This window comes from Bradysia coprophila, unplaced genomic scaffold, assembly GCF_014529535.1.
Source record: "Bradysia coprophila strain Holo2 unplaced genomic scaffold, BU_Bcop_v1 contig_50, whole genome shotgun sequence".
NCBI lineage: Eukaryota > Metazoa > Arthropoda > Insecta > Diptera > Sciaridae > Bradysia > Bradysia coprophila.
The window spans coordinates 484,519-497,577 of record NW_023503751.1 but is presented as its reverse complement, the minus strand read 5'-3'; positions in this window follow the sequence as shown (position 1 = coordinate 497,577).

The window sequence follows — 13,059 nt, the reverse complement described above, 5'->3', positions numbered from 1 at the left end:
GAGAGTTGGTTTCTTCGGCAAAGTTGTTGGTTATCGAAAGAGTTGTCGTCTGAAAGTGACCACAGTGTCCGCTTTTGTGTGAGAGTGACCACCCCCTCGATTTTTGTAACTTTTTGTGTGAAGCAGATGGAAAATTGGTTTCTTCGGCAAAGTTGTTGGGTATTGAAAGAGTGGTTGTATGGAAGTGACCACAGTGTACGCTTTTGTGTGTGAGTGACCACCCCCTCGATTTTTTTTAACTTTTTGTATGGAGCAAATGGAGAGTTGGTTTCTTCGGCAAAGTTGTTGGTTATCGAAAGAGTTGTCGTCTGAAAGTGACCACAGTGTCCGCTTTTGTGTGAGAGTGACCACCCCCTCAATTTTTGTAACTTTTTGTGTGAAGCAGATGGAGAGTTCGTTTCTTCGGCAAAGTTGTTGGTTATCGAAAGAGTGGTTGTATGGAAGTGACCACAGTGTACGCTTTTAGGTAATAGTGACCACCCCCTCGATTTTTGTAACTTTGTGTGTGAAGCAGATGGAAGCTTCGTTTCTTCGGCAAAGTTGTTGGGTATTGAAAGAGTGGTTGTATGGAAGTGATCACAGTGTACACTTTTAAGTAATAGTGACCACCCCCTCGATTTTTGTAACTTTTTATGTGAAGCAGATGGAGAGTTGGTTTTTTCGGCAAAATTGTTGTTAATTGAGAGAGTGGTTGTGTGGAAGTGACCGCAGTGTCCGCTTTTGTGTGTGAGTGACCAGTCCCTCGATTTTTGTAACTTTTTATGTGAAGCAGATGGAAAGTTGATTTCTTCGTCAAAGTTGTTCGGTATTGATGATTTTCAGTGGAGTATCTCACGGGAATAGGTGTTTTTTTCTAAAAGGTGTATTAATGGTGATTGCGGGGGTCCAGGGGGCGGCAAGCCCCTGGCATGAAAAATAAATAATGGAAAGACGATATTAGGCGTCACAAAGAAGGTGTTGTTTCGGGCTAACTTAACTGTAAAAATGTGGGAGTGTGACACGGGAAGAGGTGTTTTGTTCGAAAAGGTGTGAGAGTGGTGATTGCGGGGGTCCAGGGGGCGGCAGCCCCCTGGCATGAAAAATAAATAAATAATGAAAAGACGATATTAGGCATTACAAAAGAAGAAGGTGATGTTTTGGACTAATTTTTCATAAGAATGTTTGAGCGGAGCGAAGCGATGTTTGAGCGGAGCGAAGCGATTTTCGTATAGCTCTTTAGCAGACTTAGAGTTGCTTTCGAATAGATGTTAGTCTCTAACAGGTGTCTGCCCGGTCTAGCTTGCTAGGATGCGACGTGGCACGAAGTGCCACAGGATGCAGACTAGTACACATATAACATCCATAAAATACAACATAGTTATAGGAATAGAACACAACATGAACGATATTCCACTCTTTTACGATCAAAACAAAAAATGGGACATTTTTTAGTTTTTTTTTAAGGGGGGGAGGTGATGTAGTGTACCAGCACCACGCCTCAGTACGTCCCTGTTTTAGTACAAATTATAGTAACGCCTGTTAGACTAATTATTTGGAGTAGCATAAATTAAGGCGATTTAGCAAAGATGAAGCATAAATAGATATCACTAATTGGGTAGATTCCCACAATATTAAAATAGCAGATAAGGAAAACATGGAAAAACCATGTAAATAAATAATTGGGGTGAATAGGTTAGTGATTTAGATAAGATAGGATTTATGAGCTTAGGATAAATAAATCTCGTGTAATCTTTATAGCTCAAAAGATAAAGGGTTTAACACAGGATCTTACGGGAGCCTTATCGAATTGATGGGAATTTAACGGGAGTTTAATGGGCCACTATCCTTCACATGTTAGTTCTGGGCATATAAGCGATAGTATGCCCAGATCGTAGAGTCAGTTGTAATAAGTAATCGAGAAGCATATTATCGTTCGTGTTGTTAATAATTGTAATAGTATATTTGTGTTAGAATATTTGTGAAATTAATGTTTTACTGTGAATAAAGTTATTGGTTTGCATAAAATAAGATCTTTACTTGGTACGCTTACATACGCTCGGTCAGCCTTACTGAGTCCAGTCCGCACTCTACAAATTCATGCAGATAATTTAATATGTTTAATTACTTATAGAGAGCATTTGTTTTATCGTAAGTTAATGTGAGACGTGAAGAAAGTGTTTGTTGAAATTTATTTGATTTTGATTCCCGTTAGTGTCATGGGTCACGAGCAGTCGTCACAAGCGGAAGTGGCTGGTCAAGCCAATACTAAGGTAATAGTGGAAGAAGTAATTAAGGATGTAGACATGTTTCATACAGTGGTCCTGGTCTTGTTGTTGATAATAGTTGTTACGCAGACTTTGTACATTCTGTATCGACAGAACCAACGTAGATTGAAGCGGAACTATTTAGAGCGAACCATTACCCCCCGCAAGACATAATTGCACCACGGGCTGCAAGTAGACAGACGTTTTCTCACGTCGACGGTTTTTGCTATGATTTTTTGATTGATTCTAATTTTTTTTAATTATTATTTTTTTTCTTTGATGATAAGTACAAAGTTGGGTGATGATATTTCCAATGGAGTGCAGATTTCTCGACGATACCGCTTAATCTGTTTTTTTTTTTTTTTGGGTGGTTGATGAGGGCATCTAACCAGTCGAATGGCCGAGTGTGGGTGTGGCCCAAATATTCAGTAAGAAATATTATGACTCAACGAATTGACAACGATTCCAATGCAGAATTGTGATGACCCACTTACGATGTTAGTGCGTTGCAACAATTATCATTGGGTATTGCTGAGTGCGGAGATATTGCACAGAAATGACTGTCAATATCTACGCCTAGTTTTTATGCATGACGGGCAGTTGTATTTAGACCTTTATAATAAACGGACGTGTTTGTCCCTTAAAACAAACATCTAAAGTCTTTTACAAACTCACAAAAGAAAACTTTATGAGTGTCAGTTTTAAATAAAAATTAAAAATTTCTGTTTCAACATAATTGTCAAAATTTTAAAAGAATCATCTGTTTAACCCTTATTCATTTTAGTTTAGTTTTAAAAGAACCTTCATACGTGGTAGAACGAAACAATATATTTTTCAAAAAATGATTTTGTTGTTTCATGTGATTAGTATCTCACACATTATTTATCAAATAATTGTGATAATGGTTAAAACTATTTTGGAAATTTTGTTTGACATATTTGAAATATATTCAACAACATTAAATCTTGTGATTAGTGTTATAATGGTTATCTTTTTATCGGTACGTTTTAACCATAACCATATAAAATCAGTGCAAACAGTGCAAAAACCGCGACCTGTGCATAGAGTGTCGCCAACAGTTATAAACCCTCCTGTTTACAAAGGCAATTTACAAAGATTTTACATTTTCAATTCAAACACTGACAATCCAATTCTTGCGTATAGAGAAGATCGTCAAAGTCTTATTTTGTACCCCGTTGATTTTGCTAGTATTAGAAAATATAGTACTGTGTCAGAAGTCATAAGTGAAAATAAAGTGCATACAGTTAAGTGTAAGGAAAATGATGAATTTCAATTTGTAGATTATAAATACATTTATGATTCTCTTTATTCGCGAAGTGATATACATAATAACGAACAAAAGATAGTAATGCTTTCGAACGATAAATTAGTGTTTCCTGACTATCAATCAAAACTTTGTTTTAAGTTTTTTTTTTTATCTAAACATGTAAAGTATTTTGATTATGATTATATGTATGAAAAGAAAAAATGAAATTTACCAGCACCATTATTGAAGATGCAATGAAAAAGTTTTTGTATCTAAACAAGTAAGGCTGTTTACTTATGATGGGACATATGATGACGATGACATAGAAATGAACATTATTATAAACAGATGAACTTATAAAAACCCATGTCCACTAGTATCTATCCACTAGTGTCTATTTCACAGTTATAATCAGTGCATTAAACATTTAATTTTACTATCTAAAAAGCAGTGTGTCATTTTAAAAATGGATAACCAAAACTTTCAAAAATTGCTATTTGCGATGATCGGTACATTGTCAAACGGATTCAAATCTACAAACCTAGTAGCGATGTTTGGTGTGTTGCGAATTGTATTTAAATGTGTACCGATAAATTCAAATGTAACAGAAGAATTTACAATGAAAAAAGTATATAAATTCTTCAGACGTTTATTTCAAAGAGTTTGTGTAGTGATTGTGACTCCAAGATATCGTGTTGTGGTATATATTGAACCGATAATGGCACAAGTGGATCAAATAATTAATTACGGTACTGTTTTTGATGTTCCACAAATACCACCAGGAACAATTTGTGCAAGATGTGTTCAAGCTGAATCGACCAGTATTTTAAAACCGTGCAATAATACAGTTTGTCTTGAGTGCGCATATATTCTATTGGAACATCTATTGGACAGATGCATTTGTGGAACAGGAATCCAAAAAATCCTTTACTATGGAAATGCACGATTCGACTTGCGATTCGAAGCACCGAGACTAATCGAGGATGATCGTTACATCAAGTTTATGGAAACACTAATAAAAATTGTAACAAAATCGTTCAACATTGGAGTAACGATGTGTGTAATTGGGACGTACACGTTAAAATTGTACTGTATGCTGAGAAATCGTTATTCTATGAGAATATCAACATTACTTCAAAGGTATGAATACGATGATAATTGAGGAAAACTAAAAATTAATAATAGTAGGTTACAGTGCACCCTGCGAAAATGATTCATTACATGGGGGAACAATTTTGAGATACGAGCAACTCACAAGTGTGTGTTTAAGCGCCAAGGTTTGAAAACTGCTATTTTGACAAGGGTAGAGTTTGCATATCCGAGCCGAAGGCGAGGTATGTAACTACCCGCGTCAAAATAACAGTTTTCAAACCGAGGCGCTTAAACACACACGCGTGAGTTGCGAGTTTCAAAATGGTTCCACCATGTAATGAATCATTGCAGCAGGGTGCACTGTATTCTATTTTATTGCTTGCCCATGCGAAAATTGATTCTTACATATCAATTTCTATAAATAGCAACAAAAGCTGATTTAAAAACAACTATATCTGTAGACAAAATCAACAAAACAAATAGAAATTTTTTCGGCACTATAAAACCAGTACACAGCCGAAATCGGCTCTTACTTCTTCATAAAATATCCCGAAAATATTGGTATTGGTACAGCAGTACCAACCGTACCGAAAGTGATCGAAGTGATCACACCATAGCAGGTGCCGTGCTGTCATTGAATTGTTATTCCGTACCACGATAATACATTCTAAGCAATGATTTTGTTGTTTTTGTTATTTAGACGAAAAATTTTGCAGTGAAGTGAAATGAATTGTGTCTAAAATTAATCAATGTGTAAAGTGTTTTCGAATTTAAGTGAAAAATACGCAACTAAAAGTGCTCGCTATGTGTGTTCATAACAAACATTGAAATTATTGCTAGAACAAAGATGGGTGACGCTTTCAGTTTTGTGATTTTTCTTTTTATGAATTGAAATTCTTTTGCCACACTGAACTCTCGCCACTGCAAAATAATTGTCCAAAAACACAAAACATCAATAATTATTCCCGTTTTCATGTTAAAAAGCATAAAATATTTCAGATGACGCATTCACCTTCATATGGCTGCACCCGATGAAAACTGATTTTACATGAATGACTCGAGCACCCTGCGAAAATAGAGATTCGTGGGGGGCAAATTTATATGTATGAATTTCGCATGTGGCAAGCAATAAAATAATTATTATTTTGTTGCAGATCAAGAACGGCATCCTCAGCAGAAACAAGTGCATATTACATCAATTCGCTCTTCCAAAGTTTAACATCTACATATTGGTATAGTTTTTTTCAATGTGTTTTTACAATAGAAAACTTTAATGTTGTTTCCTGGAGAATTAATAATGTGAGAAATAATAATAGAATGATAATGAATGATGAATGTTGTGTATGTAAAGATAGGATGTGTGATTGCATAATTCAAAATTGTCAGCATCCAATATGTTGTGTGTGTGCGTTAAAATTAATGGAGTTTGTTAAGCGTGGTTGTTTCTTGTGTAGAAGAAATATTTTAAGCATAACAGATTACACATAATCTATTTTATAACTATGAAATATACGGGTAATCATTTGTTTATAATAAATACTCATTTTAATCTTTGATAAATAAATTTTTAATAATAATAATAATATTCATTTGCTAGAGTTTTTTCTATTTCAATTTTCATGATTGCCTTATTAGTGAGGTACATCAATCACCTTATTAGTGAGGTGCACCAATCACCTTATTAGTTAGGTGCATCAATCGCCTTATAAGCCAGGTGCAACAATCGCCTTATAAGCAAGGTTCAGCAATCATCTTATTAGTGAGGTGCAACATTTAAGTACAAAAAATAATTTACAAAAATTTCTCGGATCGGACTTGAGCTACCAGGAGACATTTTAGATTAAAAAACTGAAAATATTTTTTTCTTCAGATAAAAAAAGTTTTACTTTTTCAAAAGTTTTACTTTTTCAAAAGTTTTACTTTTTCAACTTCCATACGTTTGCTCCCCCAACTTCACACTACTTGACTTGGAAAAACAAAACGACGTAAAACGGCTTAGTGATGATATGAATAAGGCAGTGGAACCATTTGAAGATCATCAGAAGGGTATGCAGAAAGTAATTAAGCTACAAGAAAGTAACAATTTATCGATAACTTTGTCGATACCATTTATCAAGCAGTTAGCAACGTTTTATCGAGCACCTTCTGAGCATCTGCAAAGGGTTGAAATCGAATTCATAAGTGTGGGTATGGCCTACTGTTCCTTCTCAATGATCCTATTTCTGTCCTCGTAGATACTGAAATCGTTCGGCTCGTTTACAAATGACCAGATCCAAAACATTCGACGACCTGTTGCTTACGTTTGAAATTTGTGATAGTGTCATGCTCATCATTTTGTCCAGAAAATCCAATGCACTGATTTGATACGATTCTAATGGTGACATCTCACCCGATAATAAATTCGCAAAATTACCGATTTGTATCTGCGCAGGATCTTCAATCTACGGCCAAAACGATTGGTTGTGCGAGTAACTTCGATTTGTATGGTTGACAGCGACAATACAACCTCTGTATCGACATTTGAAATTTATCTTGCAATGATCAAAGCTACCGCTTGGAAATGCAATTTCATGTCGTCAAGCGTGTGTGGTGTACGCCGAGCTCTTCGTAGATGGAGTCTTGTGAGCTGAAATGGTTATGGTCAGAGAGCTTATTGAATTCTGCGTTTAATAAGCCAAACTTGTCGAAGAAGAAAAACCCATCTTCAGTGTCAAATTCCCATTTTTGCTTCAAATTTCTTTCATTGATTTGACACTGACAAGATGGGATTTTGAACCGCTACAAGTTTCGCTTATTTCATGCAGAATACGATCAGCTGTCTCCCCTATCAATTTCAGATTGCAACGCTCGATCTACGAGTAGCAGCAGCAATTTAAAGGAAAATTGTGAAGCTTCAAATTTCTTTTATTGATTTCACACTGAAGATGGGTCTTTTGTTAGCTGCTTCGGTAGGATATGCTATGGTGTTGAGTATGCGGTCGATGTACGCTCAGCGGTACATGATGTCGTTATGTCTTGGTCATCGCCTGTGGGAAGCAATTTTATTAAAGGAAAAACTGGATTGCGAATGGCGTATATCTCGGCAGGAACATCTAGTTCCAGTCGTTCTTCAACGTAGAGTTATTGTGGAGAATTTGGAGGAATGCTTTGAATCTTTGGACGTGGAGTATTATTCGGTGAAGATGTCGGAGAAATGGTTGGTCGATCGATCGATCAATGCAATGAGATTTATCTGGTTGGGAGTGTACTCATTTACCGAGTTGCGAGTGTTACATTGTCGGGCGGCAAATTCAAGGATATCTAATGGTATGGTCCTGCGATATGTGACGAAACAGAGAGATTCGGTTTTGGTATCGGAATGTGCTTGGTTGGATTTGGCTTTGCGGAAACCATTAATGCTGCACCCGTGGGGATGGTAAGTGTCGTTTTTGAGAGAAAACAATTATTTTTAGTTTGGTCTGATTATTTTAGATATTCACGATGTAACACTTGTTCTTGCAGATGTGGTCGTAGCAGTGCGGTTCACGTGGATTGTTTCTGTGTCTTTGGATGAATTATTCAGTTATTAATTATTATTTTTTTGTTTCGAGAGAGAGAAGAAAAAAAATTATTATTACTTGTGTTTCCGTTTATAGTATCTTTTAGTGAATTATGTTTGCATGTATTAATATGTAAACTTCCGAAGTGGTTTTTTTTTTTGATTAAATAAAATTCTTTCTGTGGAATTTATTTGGTTGGTGTTTTTTTTGATATTCATAACGTTAGGTGGTGTAGTATAAAAATACCTAAGATCCTCCACTACACTTTATTAATATAATGTAAGTGGGGAGAGCGTATGCACTCTCTCCTTATACTAACCAGTTGAGTTGAATAAACAGTTATAATACAACCATCAAAGAACATAGTTTATTCTTATACTATATGGCGACCGTGACAGGACAGAAAAAAAAAATTGGTGACATTGTGAAATTGTTTCAGTGTGCAGCAGTGTTAATTTGTAAAATGGAAATAATTAATTAAACTGAAATATGGGTACCTCTAAATCAAAAGAATTAAAAGCGGAAGGAAACTCAAACACAAATGATATCACAATAATTGAACAATTGCAAGACCATAGTGACATGACCAGAATTTTATTGGTAATAATAGTTGCAATTTTATGCGTACACTCACTGTACAAAATATATACGAAGCATCGTCAATGTATTAAGAAAGCTGCAATTAGAAAATCCAGAGACACTCTAGAAAACATTTAAGTGAATCCCGAAATGCGATAAGAACATTTAAAACAAAAATAAGGTGTTGGAACAGAAAATTGACGGTCATAAGAAAAAATTTTGGCGACAGTAATTTTGGTGCACATAGCAACAAGTTGGTAGCGTGGCTTGCACAATAAATTCGATGGTCAGCAAAATTACAAACAACAGCACACAGCAACAAGTATATGGCGTGGCTTGGCAATTTCGTAAGGTAATCCGATATTCTTGCATATTTTTCTTTACCAACGGATGTTATTGAATATGAACGTTTTGAATTAAAAAAAATTAGTCGCGCGTGTTAATGCAATTTTGTTTAATGTTGAATTTTTTGGGTATAAAAGTGATGATGGAAACTTTTCAAGCTAAACCGTTTTCGAGTATTTTTGCTATTTCAAACGCGTCTAATTCGCAATTAAATTTTGTCATATTTTTTATTACTTTGATTTTCATGTTTTACATTGCGTTACGTAAATACTTTTATGTTTGCATAAACTTTGCCTAATGCTAATACCATGTCAACATGGGAAGAAATAGTAAATGAAACAAGAACTCTTAAAACAGAATTGGTACGAGTGGAAAAGTGTTTATTAGCGAGAAGGAAGAAAAGAGGTTCACCCGAAACTTTTGAAAACCACCTGACTAATTATATACTGCAATATAATGCGATTTTGAGAGTAATAATACCGCAGTATTCAACTTTTACAAAGGAGCATAAAATTGACGCGAGTAGTTTTCACACGGCATTAAGAGACAGAGTCATTAAGCTTTTTTCTATTCTGAAAATTAGAATAAAGGTTCCTCCGAATATTCAAGTAATCGATCCGTTAGATATTGAAGTGGGTTCTGATACTTCTGAAAGCGAAGACGAAAACATGCCCCAGACAGAAGACGAATTTTTAGCCTTGGCAGGCAAACTGCTAAGTAAAAGCTATTCAGGAGACCCGTTGGGATTAAGAGCATTTGTTAACGTATTGAGGTTATTGAAGAGGCGCGCGGGTGACACTCATAAAGTATTGTTGATTGAATTCATATTGACCAGATTAGAGGGAAAAGCGTTAGAAGAAGTTCCAGAAGCACCCCTTGAAGTAGATGAGATTATTGACGGTTTACAAAATGGTATTACGACTGAATCGTCTGAAGTTGTTTCTAGTAGAATGCTAGGGTTGAAACTTAACCGATCTGCTATACCTGATTTCATTAAACAAGCCGAAGAGTTAGCTGAAGCTATGCAGAGAGCGCTAGTTTCGGAAAAAATCCCAAAAGATAAAGCTATAGTGGGGGTGTGGATGAAAGATTTTATATCGAGGAGGTTAGGATGGCTATAAGTGGCCTGGGTATGATGTATTATTCCTTTTTCATAGGAGGTAAGTTGTGGTTCTGTCAATAGGAGGAAAAGGAGAGAAAAGGGCAAGTATATATTAGTGGAATTTTGGTAAAAATTGATGAAACGACATGAGAGTCAATATTGATGACTGCATTTTTCGTATCATGGCTGTAGTTGCTGGAAAAGCAGTGTTTTCAGCTGTTCTTCTAAAGACTGACCACGGTTGTAAAGAAATTGTTAGGCCGATGTCGTTCAAATTACGTTCGGCTGAGTCTATAGCGATGCGTCGTGTTTCCATGTGATAGAGGGTTTTAAGAGTGTTACGGTATAGTTGAATGTTTGGCGGTTGAAACGCCATAAACCACTCTAACTGCTGTAGTGGCGAAAAGGTATGGAAATTAGGGATGTGGTTACTGCACCAACAACCACATAACGATTCGCATTCAACCTACAACCACAGGAATCAACAAATACGAACATCCCACGTCCAACACCATCAACAAAAACTCTCTTCCCAAACACCACACCAAACCTTAACCAACCCACAACCTAAGGTGAACTCTTCTTGCATACAAAAACAATTTAAAAACAAAATATATTCTTAATCAATGTGTACCAATATTAACCATAAATTAGGCCTGCGGAATCTCAATAGAACGTAAGAATACACCAAAACAACATTTTACGTTGTAGTCCCTAAGATATATTTTAACCCAAATTTACAATCTTACCAAACTAGTACGTAAGATACTAATCCCAAAAATATTGTTTTCATGTGTTTCACTAACTGTAGTGGACCACCACTACGTTGAGTGGTGAACCTTCACTACAATATAGACTTGATTCTTCAAAACCTATTAAAGTAAATAAATGAACTCTCCAAACCTTTCATATGAATTTATGAATTGTTTACGCACGAAATTAGGCAATATTATTTCCAATAAGATTGGTTTCCCAATTGATACAATGGGATAACATGTTGGAAATTGCCTACGAGATATATACCAATAAAGGAATGCAGTTCGTAACCGTCGCATTCCTTATTCGGTAATAAAAATGATCAAAATAAAATAACAAAAGGATGAATTCCGATAAAATGTCTTATGAATTGCATAACGATAAATCAGGATTTAGAAGAATGGAGAAAATAATTGAAAATGGGTTTTGATGAAGAAAGGACAACAGCTGCAAATCGTCCTATCCTCCTAATGCTAAAATTTAGCATAAATACACGATACAATCACTGTATCGTGGTCAGTTTATCTTGGAAAGTATTGCGGTTCGTAACGTCGGTTAATTCCAGATCATTATTTGGTTTAAGTCTTTGAAGTGAATACCTCGAATCAAGTGTTTGAGATAAAGAGTTCCTATGTGTTGATAGAAGTGAATAGAAATTAACTTCGCTGAATAAATTAGTGTGTATGTAAATTTGGTTTTTCTATTTACGCCCCTGGTTCGCTCGGCCGTCGGGATACGTATTCGGGAATGTAACTTTACAATTGGTGTCAAATAAAAACAAAGAATTACCTATCTTTTTTTGTATTGCGGTTGAAGTGTCGGTCGAAATAATTTATTTTTTTTTTATTTTTATCACTCAAAATATTTCAAAGCGGGTCTCGTTGACAATTTAAATCTTGAGTGTTGACAAGAAAAAAAAAGGAAAACCGAAAAGAAAGCAACAAAGAAAGAAAGGGAATCATCAAAAGAATGCAAAGATACGTACCACTGCTTTGGTAAGTTAATATAAATTCTTTTTATCCTTTTTATTATTACCTTTATTCAATAAAAACAAAATATATCGTAACATATATTTTGCGATTGTATACACCTACTCTCCTTTGTTCGCACATACTTCAGGGTTAAGAAAGGAGTCCAATAGAGAATATAAGGATATTCTGTTTACGCATTAATTGCGGTCAAGTGTGACATAAACGGTTTTTTTTTTTTTTTTTTTCATCAAATAACACCGATTATTAAATTACATTAGGGTTGACATTTATTGGGGAGAACGAATTCCTTAAGTACTTTCTGGTCCTGGGAAATTTTCTGTACGTCGAGATCAAAGTCTTGAATAGGTCTTCGTACCGATCTTACAATTTAGTCGTGTGGTGATCTTCTTGGCATAAAGACTTGTGAAGTGAATGTAAAAGTGGTCTGACCTCAGCGATAAAATTTGATTTCATTTTATTTTTACAAAAAAAGGACTTAGAAAAATTTGAAACGATTTTCTGACAAAATTTCGAATTTACAAAGTGATTTTTCAAAGGACACTTAAAGAAAAATAAAATAATTGTTTGAGTTTGTTTTTTTTTACAAAAAGGACTTAGAAAAATTTGAAACGATTTTCTAATAAACTTTCGAATTTACAAAGTGACTGTTCAAAGGACAATTAAAGAAGAATAAAATAATTGTTTGAGTTTGTTTTTTTACAAAAAGGACTTAGAAAAATTTGAAAGTGATTTTTCAAAGGACAATTAAAGAAAAATAAAATAATTGTTTGAGTTTGTTTTTTTTTACAAAAAAGGACTTAGAAGAATTTGAAACGATTTTCTAATAAACTTTACAAAAAAAGGACTTATAAAAAGTTGAAATAATTTTCTAACAAACTATCAAATTTACAAAGTGGTTTTTCAGAAGACACTTGAAGAAGAAAAGAATGATAAACTGTTTTTTTTAATAAATAAGACTTATTGTGAAGGTGGTGAAAAATATTTTCTTTTGTTTTACGGAACGATTTGGTCAAGTTACGACAAACGAACCCGAATCAGTATCGAACTGACCCAAGTGAACGAACTTTGATAATTTTTTTTTACTTTTCACTTTTTCCCCAAGTTTCAAATTCTCGGTAGTGTATCCAGCGATATATCGCATATC